At 40.1% G+C, this 22,009-nt stretch overlaps 1 pseudogene; it reads right to left on the minus strand.

Annotated features, from left to right (window-relative positions):
• Positions 1 to 1,314: 1,314 nt before the first annotated feature.
• Positions 1,315 to 21,041, minus strand: LOC149004873 (uncharacterized; annotated as a pseudogene).
• Between the last annotated feature and the right edge of the window lie 968 nt (positions 21,042 to 22,009).

Below are 22,009 nucleotides of genomic sequence, written 5' to 3' on the forward strand. Positions count from 1 at the left end.
GTAACGAGAAGTTAAAAGAGGAGTTGTCGGCTTTGAAGTCGAGTAACGACTCTTTGATTGCTCGGGAAGCCGAGCTGCTAAGCGAGCTTGCAGCTGTGAAAGGTACTAATGATGCATTAGTACTTGAAAAATCTACTCTGCAAACTAGCTTGGAGGAGGCTGAAGGCTCCCTGGTCGGAAAGGATGCAGAGATCAGTAGTCTGCAAGCAAAGTTGGAGAGTTCGGATAGTGAGGTTGCTCGGTTGACCAAGATGATTGAAGAAAAAGCTCCCTGTGTCTTCGAAGATCTTTCCGACGAGCTTCGTCATGAAGTCATTAAGAGGTGGATCAAGACTGCAGGATGCAGGAAGTTTATGGCAAAGGTTGCTGCCCCTGGTTACATTTATGCTCGTCGCCAAGTCTACCAGGGGATCATAGCAGCTTTTAGGGATTTGAATTTAGAGGCTTTCAAAGCTTTCATTGATCCGGGCATCTATGACGATCTGAAAGTTCCTCGTCCCCAGTGGTGTGCCGACCAGCCTCGATTTCCAAAGCCCTCAAATGTTGAAGTAACCGATTTTTTGGATTCGAATTGGGCTCCAATGCCCAAGGTCGGATGCTCGACCTCTTCCAGTAAATCTGAGAAGAAGACTTAGTTCGGATGACTTTTTAAATGTCTTTTTGTTGTTATATTGCCCTCTTTTTTAGGCTTAATGTAATCTTTATTTACTTGGAATAGAAAGACATTTAATCTATAACATTTTTTTTTTTTTTTTTTTTGTCAATTGTTACCCCTTTCTTCCGAACACCAAAGTCTAAGTCTTTGTATGTCTAAGTTACTTCTTGTGCCTAAGTGACTTAGGGCTTTTGATGCCTAAGTGACTTAAGGCTGTTGGTTTTCCGACCTAAGTAGGTCGGTGGCCTAAGAGACTTAGGGCTTTTGATGCCTAAGTGGCTTAGGGCTTTTGGTGCCTAAGTGACTTAGGGCTTTTGGTTTTCCGACCTAAGTAGGTCGGTGGCCTAAGAGACTTAGGGCTTTTGGTTTTCCGACCTAAGTAGGTCGGTGGCCTAAGAGACTTAGGGCTTTTGGTGGCCTTAGGGCTTGGTGCCTAAGTAGGGCTTTTGGTGCCTAAGTGACTTAGGGCTTTGGGTGCCTAAGTGACTTAGGGCTTTTGGTGCCTAAGTGACTTAGGGCTTTGGGTGCCTAAGTGACTTAGGGCTTTTAGTTTTTTCCGACCTTAGTAGGTTGGTTGATGAATTTCAGTTATCTGGCAATACCCCCATGATCATTTTAGCTTAAGCTGTAATGATATGTAGAAATTTCAAAAACTTTATTCAAATCAAAATGTCTGAATCACCAATTAGAGTGAATATCTAAACAATTTAAAGACGAAAACTGAAAGAAAATTCCAAAATTTGTTGAGGCTTTTATACTATTGATAGTATTTCCTCAAGTTGTTTGAATTCCAGGTCCTAGGTATGAGTTGGCCAGTCTCTGGATCGCGCAACTTGTATGCTCCTGGGGCAACTTGTTGTACTACGATGTACGGTCCTTCCCGCTTAGGCGCAAGCTTTCCTTGATTTGTAGGATCGAGGCGATGATTTGCGGAGGACCAGATCTCCAGGGAAGATACTGTCGCATTTTGACCCTTGCATTGTAATGTGTTGCAATGCGTCTATGGTATTCCTCCAATCGATATTGTGCTTTATCTCTGATTTCCTCAATGAAGTCTATGTTGGCCCTCATCCCTTCGATGTTAGCTTCTTCATTGAATTCTTCTTCTCTAATAGATCCGACCTTAACCTCTACAGGAATCCGAGCTTCGACTCCATAAGCTAGTCGGAATGGAGATTCACCGGTGGTCGTCCCGGCGATAGTTTGGTAAGACCACGTAACTTTAGGTAGCTCCTCTACCCATCTGCCTTTAGACTGGTCCAATCTTTTCTTTAGTCCTTCCAACATTGATCTATTAGTCACTTCCACTTGACCATTGCTCGTGGATATGCTACAGAAGACCAACGGTGCTCTATGCCTTGCTCTTTACAGAATCGTTCGAATTCAGCATTTTCGAACTGTTTACCGTGGTCGGTGACTATGATTTTTGGGATACCATACCGATACATGATATTATGCGTGACGAATTTTTTCATCTGATCGGTATTTATGGATGCCAATGCTTCAGCTTCCACCCATTTAGTAAAGTAATCGACCGCTACCACCAAGTACTCTCTGCTTCCTGTGGCCTTTGGTAGTTTCCCTACCAAGGCCATCCCCCACCTAGCGAATGGAATCGGAGAGAGAGTTGATGTTAGAGGCATTGCAGGAGCATGAGGTATGTTGGCGTGTGCCTGGCACTTGTCACATTTGCGGACGTGAGCCTTCGAATCTTGTTGTAGTGTGGGCCAATAATATCCTTGCCTTATTACCTTATCTGCTAAGGCTCTAGCTCCTATATGACTTCCGCAGTTTCCTTCATGAATTTCTTTTAGGATGACGGCTGCTTCTGGAGCCCCCACACATCGTAACAATGGTCGAGTGAGAGACTTTTTGTACAACTTGTCATTTCGACGACGGTGTATCTAATCGCTCTCGCTTACGCTTCGAGCTTCCTTTGGATCTTCTGGTAGTAGATCACCTTCAAGATAATTGATTATTGGAGTCATCCAACCGTGCTCGGATTGAATGTGCATCTGGTCGGTCAGATTGATGCTCGGAAATTTTAGCTCTTCCATATATACAACCGGGTCTGCGTTTCTATTTCATCCGTAGCCAACCTAGATAAGGCATCTGCTGTTCATTTTCTCGCTCTAGGGACTTGTTGGATTTGGATGTTTTTGAAGAACTGTCTGTATTGGTTGACCATGGTCAGATATTTAGCCATCCTTTTTTCTTTTGCTTCATATAGCCCGTTCACTTGATTCACAATTAGTTGTGAATCGCTTCTAACTTCAATATTCTGAATGTCGAGGGCTTTTGCTATGCGAAGACCAGCTATCAGTGCTTCATATTCTCGCTTCATTATTTGAGGCTTTGAACTGAAACGTAGGGCATACCGGATGTGGAATCCTCCCGGGCTGATTAGGAGCAATCCCGCTCCACTCCCCTGTGCGTTGCTGGAACCATCCACTGAAAGTATCCATCTCTTGATGTTTTCGGGAGTGGCCTCTTCCTCTTGTTCATGCTCTGGCTCAGAAGTTTCAAGGATGAAATCAGCTAGGACCTGAGCTTTAATAGCTGGCCTTGGTCGGAATTCTATTTGATGCTCACTAAGCTCGATCGCCCAGATACCAATCTTCCGGCCAAGTCCGGTCGGTGCGATATTTTCTTCAAAGGAAAATTTGTCAAGATCGCAATAGGATGTGACTGAAAATATGGTCTCGGTTTTGGGGCTGCTATGACCAAGGCCAGAGCTTGCTTGTCCACTTCTGGATATCTTGTTTCAGCATCAATGAGCACATGGCTCACATAGTAAACCGGGTTTTGCTGTTTTCCTTCTTCTTGCACTAATACCGCACTAACAGCCAGGGGTGAAGTTGCCAAGTAGACGATCAGTTCCTTTCCTGTGGTTGGTCGTACAAGCAGAGGTGGAGTAGTTAGCTTTTCTTTTAGGTGTTCGAAAGCTTGTTGACACTCCTCGCTCCATTCTGGTACTCCCTTTTTGGATAAGTTTTTCAAGGCTTGGAAGAAAGGTGAACATCTCTCTCCTGACCGGGCTATGAATCTGTTCAAGGCTGCTACCCGACCAGTGAGACTTTGTATTTCCTTGATGCTTTTTGGCGGTTTCATCTCTTGTATGGCTTTTATCTTCTCTCGGATTAGCTTCTATTCCTCTTCGGGATACCATGAACCCCGTAGGAATTTTCCCCAAGATACTCCAAAAGCGCATTTCTCCGGGTTGAGCTTCATTTTGTATGCTCGGAGTACCTCAAAGACTTCGCTAGGTCCTTCGAGATGGTTGATTTGAGATGTGCTCTTTATCAGCATGTCATCAACATATACCTCCATATTCCTACCTATCTCTGCTCGAAAATTTTGTTGACCGCTCACTGGTAGGTTGCCCCAAAGATTTTTTAGACCAAAGGGCATTACTTTATAATAATAACTATCCTGCTCGTCATGAATGCCGTGTGTTTCTGGTCGTCTAGATTCATCAAGATTTGGTTGTATCCCGAATAAGCGTCCATGAAACCGAGCATCTCGTGCCCGGCGGTTGCATCGATGAGCAAGTCTATCCTTGGTAGAGGATAACAATCCTTTGGACAGGCTTTATTGAGGTCGGTATAGTCCAGTGCACATTCTCCATTTTCCGTTGTTCTTTTTTACCATCACCACATTGGCCAACCAAGTTGGGTGGTCGATGGGTTTAATGAATCCGGATCGCTTCAACTTCCGAGCCTCTGTTCGGATTGCCTCATGCTTTTCCAAAGAAAAATTTCTTCTTTTTTGTATTATTGGAATTGCATGCGGGTCAATATTCAACCCGTGCTCGGACTCTTGTTCGTCGATTCCGGGCATATCTTCGGCGGACCATGCAAAGACATCAGTATTTTTTTCGTAGAAAGTCAGGTTAGACTATTTTTAAATTCTTCTTCTTGTTCTGCTCCAATCATAGTTCCTTGATCTTTCCTTGAATTCAGCATAATCTTTTCCAATTTTTCTACCGGTTCAGCTCTTTGCATGTTTTCTTCATCACGATCATCTCCGACTTCAACCGCCATGGTAGAGCTTGTTTTTACCCTCTTTCTCATGTAATTGGCGTAGCTCCGCCGCTCCCCTTTTGGTCGGCGGAACATTCTCCTATTCCCTTTTTTGTTGGGAATTTCATCTTCATGTGTAAGGATGATACTACCGCCTCCAGGGCACAAAGGGTTGGTCGTCCTAAGATCATATTATAGGTCGACGATCTCTGACGACCATAAAATTTGTTTGGACGACCCCTGTCTCCGGGGTGTTCACCAATACGAAGATCCAATCTAATAGTGCCCTCTCTCGCTCGGGTTGAGGTTCCCGTGAAACCGTACAAGTGCGTCCCACAAGGGATCAACATTTTCTCATCTAGTCTGTAACTTTTGGAAAGCTTCTAATGACAAAATATCTGCTGACGACCCAAAGATCTACTAGGACTCTATGGATCTCTCGTTCCGGCAGAGTGACTTTGATGACAAGGGCATCGTCGTGGGGAGTATTTACCCCCCGCTTATCTTTAGTTGAGAAGGTGATTGGCTCGAAGTGATCTTCTCACCTGGTTTTTCAAGCTCGGCATTCCCCACATATCGTGCTTTTCTTTTGGCTTGCCTACTAGACTCCTCGGTTGGACCACCAAATACAAGTAAATATTGGTGGTCGTTTTTGATTATCTCCTCTCTCTCGTGGTCGGGACTTGTTTTGGCGTCCTTCTCTGCTCGGAGATCTATGCCTCTTCCTACCCCCTTCCGTTTGCTTTTGATCAGGCTGGGTAGGTTTGATGTATTTTACGAGTCGTCCTTGATCGATGATTCTGTCAATTTCTTCTTTTAGTTGTCGACAGTCATCTGTCCAGTGTCCATGATCTTTGTGGAAGTCGCAATATTTGCTTTTGTCCCGATTTCCTGGTCGAGAATGTAACTTTTCGGGTTGTTGGAGGATTCCTCGATCTTTAATCTGCATCAGGATTTCCGATCTCCTCATGGTCGGTAACCTTTCCTGTTCAGGTCGACCATCCCTGGTCGGGTTTATGGTCGATCTTTTGACAGGTTGGTACTTTTCTTTATATGTTCGTGCCTCCATGTTCGGATGCTCCTTCTTTCGAGACTCAATTGTTTCTGATATCTCAGCTTGCTTGTGACATCGCTCACGGAGATCGTTATATGTTTCTAGCATGTCATTCAAAAGTCTTTCAAGTAAGCCTTCATGGCTGAGCCCTTGGTACAAGGCGTGAAAGGCTATCTTTTCATTTAGATTCTCAATCTGCATGGTCAGTTTATTGAATCTCTCAAGGAAATCTCTAATGGACTCCGTTCGCCCCTGTTTTACGGCAAACAGGGTATCTTCTCTCTTTTTGGTTTCTACTCCGCTTTGGAAACGCAATAAGAAAGTCCGACCTAGATGTTCGAAACTTTTTATTGTGCCCCGAGGCAGAGCTTGGTACCAATCTAAAGCAGCTCCGGTCAATGACGCTGGGAAACTACGGCACATGGTCGCTTCATTATGTCTTTGAGTAGACATGACAGACTTATAATGGGTGATGTGGTGCTTAGGACACTTCGATCCATCGTATGCCTTGAAGGTCGGACATTTGAAGCCTTTTGGCATCTCCGCCTCCGAGACGCTTTTGATGAAAGGGTCCTCCTTTAAGACGGCGTATAGCTCTTCTTTGCTGAGTTTTAACGCCTTTTTGACTGTTTCATCCAATGTCGGCAATTTTCTTATTCATCTCGTCATCACGCTTCTTTGAACCATTATGATCTTTTTTGTCCTTTGAGGCCTTTGCTTGGATCCGTCTTCGCTTCCTCGATCTTCATCGTTGTTGACTGGAGGATTATCCTCCCTCGATGCTCGAGATTTCACCAGCTTCTTTTTGAGATTGTTGAGGGATCCGGTCGATCACCGGTGGTCGGTCACGCTGCTCCCCTCCGGACTTCTTTGTTTTTTCCGAGAATCTACTTCGGGAGCAATTACATGCCTGCATAGCCAACCCGATCAACTCACCTAAGGATGAGATTGCTTTTCTCATCTCAACTTGTTCCTTTTGAACTTCGACAATTTGATGTGTTGTCGCATATGGATTTGCTGGTGTGTCTGGGAGAATTGGAGGATCTTGCTGAATCTGGAGTTCGGGAATTTTTTCCATCCCACCCTGGTCGACCTCCTTTTCTCCACCGCACAACTCTTCGATTACCAAACCCGATCTCGTCTTCATGATAGCCTTTTGATCAAGTTTCCCACAGACGGCGCCAATTGTTGCCGCACAATCCCTGTTCGTCTCTTCACCCGGTTAAACTCGCATGATGAGCTCGACCGTGGAGGTCGAGTTTTCAACTCCAACGATCTAGTTAGAAATCCGACTAAGGAAGGCAAGAAAGTAATGAACAATAATAATACGAATAGTGATAATTCTATTCAGCGTACCTTTCTCTTGTGCTCCTTTACCTTTTTATAGATTTCCCACGTACGAGTTCGAGTGAGACTCAAACCCTAGTTTGGTTGTGATCTGACTCTTAGTCATTGTGCCCTACTCGAACACAAGTAGTAGAGTCCCGGTTTAATACTGTTTCTTTGGCTAGAATCTTATTCAGATTTACCTTTGTATTCAACTTTATATTTATCCAACCGACCTTAACTTGGTCGGTCTAATTTGGTCCGATCTGGTCGGACAAAGATTGGACCCTTTTTCCCCATCCCGCCAACTAGTCACAATAAAAACCGCGTTTTTTTTTTTTTTTTTTTTTCTCTCATATCCCAAAAAAAAAAAAAAAAAAAAAAGGGGGGAAAAAAACAATCCCCCCTTTTTTTTTTTTTTTTTTTCCTTCTTTCTTTTTTTTTTTTTTTTCTGCCCGGGGGGGGCGGGGTCCGCTTTTCCCCCCCCCCCTTCGCCGCCCGGGGCCCAATCCCCCTCCCTCAACTAGCCGTTAAACCCCACCTTCCATTACCGTCCCTCCCTGCCTTGCACCTCCTTTGTGACCGTTTTGTTAGTTTATCTGTCCTGATTTCATTGTTGGGTTTCTAAGTTATCACTAAAAAGAGATGTCGGCTGTTGAACCAAAGATAAAGCCAGAAGAGGAAAAAACGACGGTGAAGGAGGGTGGAGAGCCAAGTGAAGAGAGAGAATACATTTGGTTTTTTTTACATACGGGCACTATTGGAATTTAATAAAAATAAACAGTGGACTAATTGTTTCAATAACAGAATGGACTAGTATGTTTATTGAATTGGGGTGTCTGTGTTTTTTAAACATAAAATGGGGTGTCAGTGCTTTAATGCCTCCATTTTGGGGTGTCTGTGCAATTTGCTCAATATTTTAAACCGTCAAGATAAGTGGTGGGCCCAACTCATTGCTAACACGTGGAAGGCTAACACTGGTAAAGCTTTTGTAACAGTTTAAAACAGTAGGAGTCAGTTACGTGGTTGAGTATTTCACATTTACCGAAAAATTTAATTTAAATAAAGAAAAGGTAAAAATCCTACCTGGCTACCAGACAAAAAGAAAAGGGTAATTTTCATCTAGACCCCCTGAGTTTTGGTCCATGTCATTTTTAGTCCAAATAAATTAACACTTTGTATCTGCCTCCCCAGAGGTATTCAATAACATCAATTAAGGACAAGTTGTAATTTTTATGACTAAAATACCCTTATATTTTATCTACCGTACGATTTACATCATGTCTTCACGATTAAATCTAATGGTGGAAATCAAAAGAATTGGAGTATTTGCATCGATCTCAACTTCTGTTGTGATAAAGCCAGATTTCCATAAGTCCATTTTCATCATCGATCTTCAAGTCGTCTCTTCTTCTTCTTTCTTCCTCCTCTTCTCCTCTATCAATTAAACCCAACCTACTCTTCTCGGTTGCTCCGATCTCCGTCTTTGTTTCAGGCACACACACCTGCAACTGTCGCCTCTTCTCTGCCACCGACTCTTGCTCTTCCGATTCGCAAAATCCCAGTAGATTATGGACTTCCACTCGTTGATCCCCTAAAGGATCGATTGGATTATAAACGGAAGAAAAATAATAAGAGACAAAGGAGAAGAGGAGGAGGAAGAAGAAGATGAGACGATATATATATTTTTTTGGCTAAGAGACAGAGGAGAAGATGAAGAAGAAGATGAGACGATATTATTATTATTATTTTATTTTTTTTTTGCGAAAACAAAATAAAGAAAACAACGTTATTTCTTACTTTACCTGCAACTACTGAATAAGAAACCCAACGGTAACTCTTTGCCTCCCCTTTCTAAAACTTTGCTACTCGAATTCATTTAAGATTTGGAAGAAAAATAATAAGAGATAGAGGAGAAGAGGAGGAAGAAGAAGATGAGACAATAGTTTTTTTTTTTTTTTTTGGTTTGGCTAAGAGACAGAGGAGAAGAGGAGGAAGAAGAAGAGATGATTTTTTTTTTTTTTTTTTGCCAAAACAAAATAAAGAAGTCAGCCTTATTTCGTAGGATGAGAAGACCTGAAGATTGTGACCATTGAAGAGGAAGAATTTGCACAGTATGAATTAATGATGAAGATGGAGTTATCAAAATCTGATTTTATTTTTTATTTTTTAATTGTGAAGATATGATGTAAATTATAATAGATGTAAAGGGTATTTTGGTCATTAAAATTATAATTTGTCCTTAATTGATCTTAATTGATATTATTCTATACTTTAGGGAGGCAAATGCAAAGTGTCAAATTCCAGATGAAAATGATTTGTATAGCAGAAGAAAAGAAGAAATTTTGGAAAAAGCAAAGAAAGTGAAAGTGAGAGAGAGAGAGAGAGAAAGATATAATTTTTAGAAATTCCGAGTGGAAATCGTACCTGCAAAGTACATGTTCCAACCTGTGCTGTTTATCCGGGGAAGGAGAGATCGTGCTTTACTCTCGTTTCCGAATTTCAAAGCGTTCACGGATTGCTTCACTTGAGTGTGACTGTGAGTGTTTCACTCTACTGTTACTGTTTCTGGGTTTATTCGCTTTCCCTTTCTTTTCGTCTTATTTCCATGGGTTGGCCAAATCCTCTTTGAAAGCTTGAAAAGTTGAAATACACTAACGGGTGACTGGTTAATATTTTGGGTTTTTGTTGTTTGTGTTTCTCTTGGTGGGTTTGCAGATTTTGATGATTTAAAGAGAGATAGGCAGGCGTAGAAGTAGACATGGCGGATAAAACTTAAGTTTTGGAAGCAGTAGTGAAGGAAGCTGTGGATTTGGTACTAGATCTGAAATCTGGATTCTGGGTTGTTTTAGTTTTGATGGTTGCAGGTTGTTTTTGAATGATATGTTAATTGATTTGGATTTCCTGAATGCAGGAGAATTTGCCGTTAGAAGAGGTTTTTGAGAATTTAAGATGTAGCAAGGATGGTCTCACCACTGAGGCCACTCAAGAAAGATTATCCATTTTTGGTCACAACAAACTTGAAGAGAAGAAGGTTGCCCCTCATTACTGTACATTTACTGCTGCTTCCCTCTTTTCAGAAATTTGATTTCGTTCTATGCTTTTTATTTCTCTCGCAAATTTATCTAGATTTTTTTTTTTTTCCGTTTTTCTTCTTCAGGAAAGTAAGTTCTTGAAGTTCTTAGGGTTTATGTGGAACCCTTTATCATGGGTTATGGAAGCTGCTGCAATTATGGCAATCGCCCTTGCTAATGGAGGAGTTAGTACCTACTTTTGCTTTCTTTTCTCTTTTTGGTTTGGGGTTTCGAGCGGGATTGGAGCTTTGAGAGTTTAATTCTGCAAGCAGAGGGAATGGAGACCACTATTTTTATATTTTTGTTTCTTTTTCTTGTTTGTACCTTGCTTGCTGTCAGAGCCAATAAGGAAATTGGAATAGCTGCAGGGGCAAACCAGCCACTAACCTGAATCATCCTAGTTGGCTAGTTGCCAAACTCCTTGGACCATCTGCATGATCAAATATTGAGAAACAAACTTCTACAAGTTGTAGGAGGAAAGGGTGTCACCTTAAAAGAGAACCCTCCTTGCCACTCCATTCTCTTAGAGGAATTCTGTTAATGGTGTCAAGAAGTCTGCTGGGATTTATAGGAAGTTCGGAAAGGATTGTTCCTACAATCCTATTGAGGCCTATGGTAAGCCTTCCAAGTTTCCCCTCAATAATCCTCAGAGCATCAATTTTAGGAATCGGATAGTCAGTGAGATTTCCCTTCATCAAAGATATTGCTTCCATGTCGGATAAGTAGGAAAGCTTCAGAGGCTCCAAATTCATTACCTGAGGAAGACGCGTGGAGATCAAGAAGTGTGTTTGACCACCAAATCGAGGGAGCAGATCCATCAACATTTTCTGGTCCCACCAATCCTTCTCACTCTCCAAGTTATCAATCACCACTAAGAAAGGTATCTCACGCATAAGCTCTTTCTGAACTCCAGAAATGGTTGTTTCTTCCTGATCTTCAAAACTTATTTTGCTTTCTCAGAGAAATGACCTTCCTCCCTCATGTCAATGTCTAAGAACGACAATAGGTTCAAATAATTCTGTCTCATGTACCTCGATGCTCCTCCAATCCACAGAACCATCTTATATCTTTGTGAAAACCTGTAGGCAAATTTTAGAAGTTCTGTCTTGCCTATGCCTGGATCCCCAAAAACACAAGAAATCCCTCTCCCATACAAAATTTTTATCGATCTCTTTCTCATTCCATATATTCTAACATTCCTTCCCCATGAAGTACAGGACTGTCATTGAGGATTCCCAGCTCTTTGCATCTCAATTTCTTTCTCAGATTCCCTCCATACCACTGGTTCCTTTCCCTTGTTGCTACTACTCTCAGTGTGCTGATCCCTCAGTCCTTTCCCCATCTTTCTGTTTTCACCTGGGCTTATCACCAAATTCTTGAGCCTCTAATTTCCATTCGTCAACTCGTGAAAGGCCATCAATAACTTCCTTCCATTCCTTCTCCAATCCCCCATACAACACCCACACTTCACCACCACGTTTCTCCCATATCTCCCATCTCTTTTCAGTTATATCTCTAGCAACACAGTCCCCTGGACCCAGCTCAAAGAAAATCGGAACGAGGTTCTTCTTACTCAAGAAACTCTGTAACCCCTCAATGCTCTAAGGATTTGCAATTTGCAAATGACTTCTTGGTAAAGATCACCACCCCAAAAGAACAAACATTCATTTCCCTCTCAACAATGTCATGGCTTCGCAAATTCCAATAGCAAGCTCTATCAGCTGCAAAACAACTCACCCCTTGAACTTCCAATTCTGCACAGAGCCAATTAGAGAATTTCAGCAAAGAAGGCTTGTGGCCATGGAGACCTATGTAGACATCATAAATCCTCCTCCTACTAAAGGAAAGTTGGGCTGATGAGTGCAAGAGAACTTTCCTTGGCTTCTCTCCCACTTTTTCTGCTTCTCTATGTGCCTGACTAATGCTACTCTTGTTGCCTTTGCTGCGACTGGATGAATTGGTTTGTAAAATGTCGATTGAAGAAGAAGCATGGTTGCAGGGTGTTGATTTTGGGGAAATCATTCCAATTACAAGCTGGGGCAGGTGAAATATTTGTTGCGGCAGATTCAATTGACCGAGATCCAGACTTCACACTTACTGTCCTAGAACTAGGATTGATTGGCAACACATTTGCTATGTCAGCCTGGAGACGCTCAGTCCCTTGACATGGTGATCTTGGAGAGAAGAAGGGTGATTTTATTGCAGAAATGAATGCTGATAAAGAAGAAGATAGATTACTAGAAGTTGCCCCAAACTTGGAGCTATCTTGCCGAAACTCCATATGTTCATCTTCATAAAACCTTGCCCACTCAGAAATTGTGAACCTCCATGCATCCTATACCAGAAGAGCAGACCTGAAATTGGAAAATGCATCTGGTAAGTAAAATAACTTTATGGGTGCCGGAGGTGAAAGGGAAAGCAAGCAAAGTCAGATACTCTCTGGATCCTATTATTTCTCAAGACAAACCAAATGATGTTAACTTTGGAACAACAATATTCTCAGAGCAAGATACCATTACCAAAAGTTAGAGTGGGAAAAAGTTATTTTCAATATTCGTTTTTCTATTCACAAAGCATAATGATCAAATTTAAAAATTTATAGAAAACATCAACCCACTAAACCAAATTCCTAAAATGAAAAAAAGGATCAACACAAAGCAAAAACTTTGACAACCCCCACTTCCGATGCCTTTGCAATCTCACTTAAATACACATACAGTTTTCTAAAGGGGGGGGGGGGGGTTTTTTTAAGGGATCTTCCCCATAAACGGGCGGCCCCCGGCGGCAGGCTGCCGCAAACAACAATGCACACCTCCTAAAATGAAGCGGAAGCTTTCTCTGTAAAGGTTCCCCAAAACACTCAAGTACCCTTTTTGAATGAACTAATCCTCATAGATTACAACTGTATAACAGAAGAAAGAAACTGTTAGCTACTTCAGATCTGAAGAGGTACGTACATTGGAATCCGGAACATGGTCTTCAAATTACAAAACTTCGACCTGCAACCAAAAATATACTTCCTCCAACGCAATGAAAAAATTCGAAACTCCTCCAGATCATAGTGAACACTGCAATCAACAAAAAAAGGAAGTTAGTAACAGCACACAGTACCCAGCTGTCTTAACAAAAGTAGAAGGAAAGCAACAGTAATCTTACAAATTCAAATTCAAATTAACATAACATTTTTATGTTTGATTTTGCAAACTATCACACGATTTTTGAGAAAACCTAGGTGCATAAAGAACAGAACAACACCCAGTATACCAATCTATCTAAGCTTTGAGAAATGGTGACCGATTGGCAGATGAGCAAAAGAGAAAAGAAACCTGACTGATGAAGTTGCTTTACAATGACAGAGCCCAAGAAGTCGCACTCCTAGTGTTAGCAAAGCAAATCTCTTCTTCCAATTTGTTATTCTAATTAAAAAGTTATAGTTTTGTGTGAGTGTTTGACCAATCTGCTGAGGTGATCGTTGAAGTCAAATTTTAGAATCTACTTGATATAAGATTTGAAGCGGGGAATGCTGAAAAGCCGAGTCTGGGGTCTCTCTCTGTCTGACATCTGGTTTCGGCGACTGTTTTTGGGAACAAAGAGAAAGGGCTCAAGGATCCATTGGATCTCGTGGGAGCGCCTCTGCAGGCCCAAAAGCAAAAGTGGGCTGGGCCTGCCACCCAAACTGTTGATGGGCCCAGATCATAAAAAAGAACATGTTTCCCTAGTAGGAGACTGTTTATAAGCCCCTCCAGTGAATCTTTCAATTAAACTATGTAACTCACCAGAGCTCTTTGGTAGTGCACTTATTAATCTAACCATTGGAAGTGGCTTGCCGATAGCTAAGTCGGCCCACATCTGACATTTGTTTTGTAGGCCTCTGACAGTTGGACAATTTCTAGACGCATCACTTGCAAACAAGCCCAAGATGGAGAGTGCAAAGTTCGTGGTTCATTGACTCTTAGAAAGGCTTCAAGGAGGAAAATAAAGAGGCACACAGGCAAGCGGTTGGATAGGCATCTTTCTTGTTAGGGTACTTATGGAAAGCCTGAAACAACATGTATTCCAGTGGGCTATGGAGGATGTGATAAGGGCTGCAAGTAGGCTTATAATAAATAGGCTAAAGTCCAAGCACCGAAGTTGGTATCAGTCAAACCAGTCTCAAGATGTTGCCGAACTATGGTAGTTGTCTCATATCGTTTCCGTGGATCTACCAACTTAGTGGAACCAACCAATCTGATGGATTATTGATCTGAAATTTTAACATTAAATCCGACAACCCTTTGGGCACTATTTGTTTCCGAAGAAGTGGGGTGGGAAAAAAGGACCTTGCTTTGGTTCAAAGCCATTAATGCGTTGAACCATTAAGCGATATAACTTGGGCCATCGGATTGAGATCTCGTCGAGAATTCAGTTTTGACAAAAATCTTGACTATTGATTTTCAATAGTCGAATTTCGTTGACACCGAAATCACGACCGAGATCTTGATCCGACGGACAAAACCAACGCTGAACCGAAGTAAAAGTAGGGGGAAAAGGGGGTGAAAAAAATAAACGTGTGGGGCTTATTTGTAGTGGGGTGAAGGAATAAGCAAGGTCATGCTTTCTCATTCTTAACGAATTATGTCAACAAATGAATCAAAAAATTTGGCAATTTTGGTAGAAAGATAACCATGGGAAAGGAATATTTTGGGTTAAATGGGAAACTTTGTGCAAAGGGAAAAGGGAGGGGGGTTTGGGCTTTCGAGATGTTCAATGCTTTAATAAGGCTTTGTTAGCAAAACAAAGTTGGAGATTGCTTACGACCCTTGATTCTCTGTGTGCCCAGGTAATGCATGCCAAATACATAAAGGACACTCATTTCCTTGAATGTAAACCCCCTTCATCTTGCTCCTAGGGCTGGCGCAACATCTTTGCTAGCAGAGATATTCTCAAGCTTGGTCTAATTAGGCAGGTTGGCAATGGGACTAACATAAACATATACAAAGATCCTTGGTTGCCATTTCTTCCTTTCAAGGGCATAAGTAGCTCTCCTCTCACTAATGGTCCCACTTGGGTCCAAGAATTAATTAGATGGGAAGATGCACAATGGGATACTCCCCTCCTCCAATCCATTTTTACCGCAATTGAGGTAAAAGCAATCCTTACAATCCCTCTCTTGTCTATTAATACAAATGATTCATGGGTTTGGTACAAAAATAGAAATGGTTAGTTTTCTATTAAATCTGGATTTTTTTTTTTTTTTTTTGAATCCGAAGAGTTTATATATAGGGTGGGGGGAGTAATACAAATGATTCTGGATATTACCAATGCTTGGTTATGGCAAATGCTCAAGGTAATTGTGCTTCATCATCTACTCATTCTATTTTTTGGAACCAAATTTGGCACATCCCAACCCTTCCTAAAATCAAACACTTTCTTTTGGAGAACATCACATGAGGCAATTGCAATTGGTAGTTCTTTATTTACTAGAAGAGCCACTCTTGCTCCTTTATGTTTGATTTGTGGTCATTGTCTTGAGAATGTTGGTTATGCTCTTTTCTTTTGTTCCCATGCAAGACGTTGTTAGGAACTTTCCTCTCTCCGCATTAATATGGATGATTTCAAATGTGAGCATTTTCATGATTGGATGGAATTTATCCAATCAAAGTTTAAGGGATGGGGGGATATGGATAGAGTTAACCAAATTTGGAGTGCATTAATTTGGTGTATTTGGAATACTAGAAATGCAATTATTTTTCGTGGTATTGATGCGTCTATATAGTACACTATGAATCACTTCTCCTCTTTATTGGCAGATATCCAAAACTTCTTGAACATTCCTCAAGTCCCAGATCTCCATCAGCAACTCATTGTTGCAAACCACCTAGGAGATGTTATATGTTTTCAACTTTTTGTGGATGGTTTGTGGGAAAGCAACACTAGAAAGGGAGGAAGGAGCTGTATTGTCTGAGACACTAATGGAACTTTTATTGTTGCACAATGCAACCATGGTTTTGGAACTTCTGCTTCTTTGATGGAATTTCTTACTGTGAGAGATGGCCTACTTTTTGCACTCTCTTTAGGAATATCTCACATACAAATGAACTCTGATTGCCTACCAGTCGTTTTGGCTCTCCAAGGCTTTAGCTCTTCTTTAGATTGGTCTAGTCTTAGTTTAGTTTCTGAAATTTTTAAGATTGTCATAGATTTTAATGTGGTTTTGTTTAATTTTGTTCCTAGGACTAGCAATGTTTTTGCTGATTTTCTTGCTAGGGGGGCACGTTGTCTTTCCCTCATCGATCTTGGTGGAATATCCCACCTTTATTCATGGTTGATGTCTCTTTGTTGGCATCAAGGTTTCCTGGCTTACACTCTTTTACTTAATGATATAACTTTTATTTGTTGACAAAAAAAAAAAAAAAAAAAAAAAAAAAAAAGAAGGAATAACCAAGGAAATGAAACGATTTTGTTGAAAATTTTAAATATGAGTCCCACTTTTGTTGTGTCTCACATTTTTCACATTTTGTTGTATCTTACATTTTTCACTTTCTCACTTTCATTAAGCTCACTTCCACTAAACCAAACCATTAATATTAGAGAATTTCATGAAAAAAAAATTATTTTACAAAAATAAATTCACCTCTTTTCCTCAACCCATTTGTTATTCAGTAAAAAACAGTGCCAAGTCAAAGATTCAGATTTGCCGTGAAAAAAAAGGGGATCTTGATAAGATAATCTGTTAAGAAGATTTTGTATAGAAGTGATTTTGTATTACCTCTTCATTTGTATATATAATACAATCAAGTAAATAATAAAATAATGTGGCATGCTATACATAAGGAAAGAAATTATATGGGATAATACAAAAAGGGAAAACATGCATGGGATGAGGATTTGAATTTCAATCATAGCATATATAATTTGCAATGGTCATATTATCTCCAACAGTCATATTCTCCAAAGATCTCCAACGATCATATTACCTCTAACATAATCTCCAAAAATTTCCAACGGTCATATTGTGGCTAATACTCCCCCTCAAATTGGAGAGTGAATATCAAGAACTCCCAACTTGTCCTTGAGGAATAGAAAAGAATCTTTGCCAAGGGATTTGGTGAAATGTCAGCAATTTGGGTAGAACTACAAGTGTGGATGGTGCGGATGAGGCCAGAGCGTATCTTATCACGGATGACATGATAATCAATTTCAATCTGTTTGGTACGCTCGTGAAACACAGGATTGGTGGCAATGTGAATGGCCACTTGATTGTCATAGAAAAGAGAGATTAGCTGCTTCAAATGAACACCAAAATCTTGAAGGAGCGAAGTTAACCAAATTAGTTCTTAAGTGGCCATTGCCATGGTTCAATATTCCACCTCGACAGAGGATCGAGAGACTGTATGTTGTTTCTTGGTTTTCCAAGAGATATGGCTACTAGAACCAAGAAAAACACAATAACCGGTGGTGGAGCGGCGAGTCATGGGACAATTGGCCCAATCAGAGTTGCAAAAAGCACGAAGTGATAAGGTGCTATTAGCTGGAAGTAAAATACGCTGGCCAGGTGAGCTATGAAGGTATTGCAGAAGGCGAGTTGCAACATCCATATGTGGTTTGTGAGGTTGGTGCATAAACTGGCTAAGAATGTTGACAATGTGCAATATCAAGAAGAGTGATGGTGAGATAAATCAATCGTCCAATCAGATGACGATAAGATGCAGGTTCAAGAAGGATATCACCATCGAAGTCCGTAAGCTTGAGATTTTGTTCCATTGGAAATGAAGTTGGGCGAGCACCAATTAGGCCGACATCCGATAATATATTCAAAGTGTATTTTCGTTGATTGAGGAAAATACCCTTTTGTGAGAGAGCCAGTACAAGACCAAGAAAATATTTCATGGGCCCAAGATCTTTGATATGAAATTGTTGGTGAAGGAAACGTACCCTTTAAGGTGGAAACTGCCAAAGCGTCAAAACCAACAATAAGGATGTCATCCACATACACTAATACAAAGATGGTTGAATCCCCGTGGCCATTAGAAAAAAGGGAATAATCTATAGTCGAGTGAATGAAGCCCACACTCATTAAAGCAGTAGAAACTTTTGGCAAACCAATTACGAGAAGCCTGCTTAAACCATAGAGAGATTTGTGAGGGCGGCAAACAACATTATCCCCCTTACGATGATAACCAGGAGGTAGAGTCATATATACTTCTTCATCAAGATCACCGTGTAAGAAGGCATTATTAATGTCAAGTTGGTGAAGTGACCAATTTTTAATTGAGGCAAGAGCAAGCCACACACATACAATAATTAGTTTGGCCATAGGAGCAAAAGTCTCATGAAAACTAACACCTTCAGTTTGGGTTTACCCCTTGGCCACCAAACGTGCTTTGTAACGTTCAATAGAACCATCAAAGTGTCGTTTAATTTTGTAGACCCATTTACAACCAATGGTTTTCTTTTGTGGCGGCAAAGGAACAAGTGACCAAGTGTTATTGGTTTCAAGAGCCTCAATCTCTGACTGCATGGCATCTTTCCAGTCAGGTGACAGGATTGTTTTGGCAAAGCTAGTGGGTTCTTTAGAAGAGGAACGAGATCTGATAAACTTAAAATAAGAAGGTTGGACATTTTTATAAGATATAGAAGAATCAAAAGGAAGGAGTTTACCGGCATCCGAAGAAGATGATGTGGCTTGAATAGCCGAACATATGTAGTTCTTCAAATGGGAGGGGGGATGATGCGACCGGGTGGAGCGACGTGGCAACAACACAACTGGAGGTGGGGAATGATTGTGTGGTGGAGTTGGTGGGTCCAGTGGTGGAGATGGGAAAACTGGGTTAGTTGGGATGGAGGAGGATTCAAAATCATGAACTAGAACAAGGAGGGTAGGGTTAATAGGTGAAGCGGAAGTCTTTAGGTGATAAGGAAAAATATGTTCAATGAAGACAACGTCCCTACTAGTGTAAACCTTGTGAGAAGTAAGATAAAAAAGTTATAACATTTTTGAGCAAAAGGATACCCAATGAAAATTCCTAGAAAAGCACAGGAGTTAAATTTGTGCTTGATGGTGGAATGGTTGTGTTCATAACAAAAACAACCAAAAGTACAAAGATGAGCATATGTAGGGGTTTTATTAAAAATAAGTTCAAAATGAGTTTTCTCTTTTAATAGTTTGGTAGACAATCTATTAATAAGTGTAGCAGTAAGATGCAATCACCCCAAAAATCTTATGGAAGATTGGCCTGAAATAAAAGGGTCCAACCAACATTGAGTAGGTGCCGGTGTTTGCGTTCGACAATACCATTTTGTTGTGGGGTGTCAACACAACTATGTTCATGGATAACTCCATGGTTGGAAAAAAAAAAAAAAAAAGAGGTGGTGGAGTAATTAAAAAATTCACGAGCATTATCAGTGCGAATTTTTTTTATTTGACAATTGAATTGAGTTTTGACCATTGCCAAAAAATCATGCAAAAAAGACCAAGCGTCAGATTTGAAGTTCATTAGAAAAACCTAAGTATAACGAGAATAGTCATCCACAATAATCAAAAAATATTTAGCACCACATATAGAAGGAATATAATAAGGACCCCAAATATTGCAATGTATTAAATCAAAATAAGATGAAGTTGATATGGAGCTAGATGGGAAAGGGAGCCGGATTTGTTTTGCCAAAGGGCAAATAGTGCAAACACATATATTAGAAACTGAAATGCAAGAATTAAAACGTGATAAATAATTAGTAATATTGCGAGATGGGTGGCTTAAGTGCCAATGCCACACATCAAAGGAATGAGAATGAGTGGATGAGGTCGCAATAATGGAGGGAAGCAACTCCAAATAATATAAGTTATTATGCTTTTTATCCAATCCAATCATCTTCTTCATTGGTAAGTCCTGAAAAACACAATAATGAGGAAAATCTGTTACTGAACAATTGAGAACTTTAGTGATTTGACTAACGGATAATAAATTAAAACGGAATGAAGAAACATATAAGACATTATTAAGAGAGAAGGGGTGGGGGTGCAAGTCCCTAAATGGGACATAGGGGTTGTTTCACCATTGAGTAATGTAATTGGAGATGTATAAAGAATCACCATATCAGTGTCAAAGAAATTTAACTTAGAAGCCATATGAAAATTCACCTCAGAATCAATAACCCATAGGTAAGGGGAATTACCTGAAGCATTTGCTAAAGGAGTGGGATTACCCAATTCAATCAATGCCAATAATTGATGATACTGCGTTGAAGTAAAGGAGGGGGCATAATTTGTTCCTAGGTTGGTGGCTGCGAAGGATCGAACGACAGGTCCAGGTGATGTTGATTTAATGTGTGTATTGTTGCTCTTGAGAGGATAACCGTGTTTCTTAAAACAACGAGAATCTGAATGGCCGTCCATACCACAAAAATCACAATGATACATAGGTTTCTTACCATTTTTAGAATGTGTACGAGGAGCAGTGGCGGCAATGGCAGATTGATGGATTCGATAACTCATGAAAGGAGTGATGATACTCCTCTTGCAATAGAAGAGAAAAAGCACGATTGATGTTAGGCAAGGGTTCCATTAAAAGGAGTTGACTCCAAACAGAAGAATAAGAATCATTGAGGCCCATTAAAAATTCAAGTAAGCGATCTTGTTGTTGAATATCAGTGTATTTTGACAAGAAACCACAAGTGCAGGGCGGGAACCAGTTGTATGAATCGACTTCGTCCCAAAAACCCTTGAGAACAATATAATAAGATGCCAAAGAAGATGTTCCTTGACGATGCTTAGAAATGCTACGCTGGATCTCAAAAATTCGATGACCATTTTTTTGAGAAAAACGATCATGAAGATCATCACAAACCTCGTGGGTAGTAGAGTTGTAGAGAATGCTATTAGCAATATCAGGTGAGAGAGATGTAGCAAGAGCATTGAGAGATGGATCCATCATTATAAAGGCAGCAGAAAGAAAACAACAATGTATGGATCGTTTACTACTCTTGAAAATAAAAATTAACTTCACTTGGAAAGATTTGGATCGCCCTAAACTGATACCATGTTAAAAAGATTTTGTGTAAAAGTGATTTTGTATTACCTCTTCATGTGTATATATAATACAATCAAGTAAAGAATAAAATAAATGTGGCATGTGGTACATAAGGAAAGAAATTATATGGGATAATACATAAAAGGAAAACATGCATGGGATGAAGATTTGAATTTCAATCCTAACATGTATAGTTTGCAACAGTCATATTCTCCAAATGTCTCCAACGGTCAAATTTTCCAAATATCTCTAACGGTCATATTATCTCTAATATAATCTCCAAAAATCTCCAACAGTCATATTGTGGCTAATATAATCAATATTCTATATTCACATTAAGGATCAAATCCGATTGCATATTTACATTAATCCAATATAATTTTCACTCTCTAGATGTTGCCAATCTATCGAAGTTGTCTCAGATCATTTCCTTAGACCTGACAATTCAGTTGAATTGGTCGATACGATGAGTTATTGGTCTCAAATTGTAACATTAAATTTGACATTTTTTGCCACTCTTTGTTGGGGCGGAAAAGAAACATGTGAGAAAAATAATGTTTGAGACCCATATATAGTAAGATAGAAGTATAAGAAAGAAAATGAAATAATTTTATAGAAATGTTTTAAATGTAGGTTTCCTTTGATTGCATTGCACATTTTTTTTCTTTACAAAGTCTTACCTATTTATTAAGATTTTAAAAATAAATTATTTTCTACTTTTTCACTCTCATTAAATCAAACAAGTTATACTTTGAAATTTCATTTTAAAAAATTATTTTTTCCATCCCGTTGTTCTCACCTCACACCTTACTTTAGATTCAACAAACAAACAGCCGGTCAATGATTCAGATTTGCCGTGAACATAAACA

This window comes from Hakea prostrata, chromosome 9, assembly GCF_041222555.1.
Source record: "Hakea prostrata isolate BN-2017 chromosome 9, UWA_Hpros_2, whole genome shotgun sequence".
Classification (NCBI taxonomy): Eukaryota; Viridiplantae; Streptophyta; class Magnoliopsida; order Proteales; family Proteaceae; genus Hakea; species Hakea prostrata.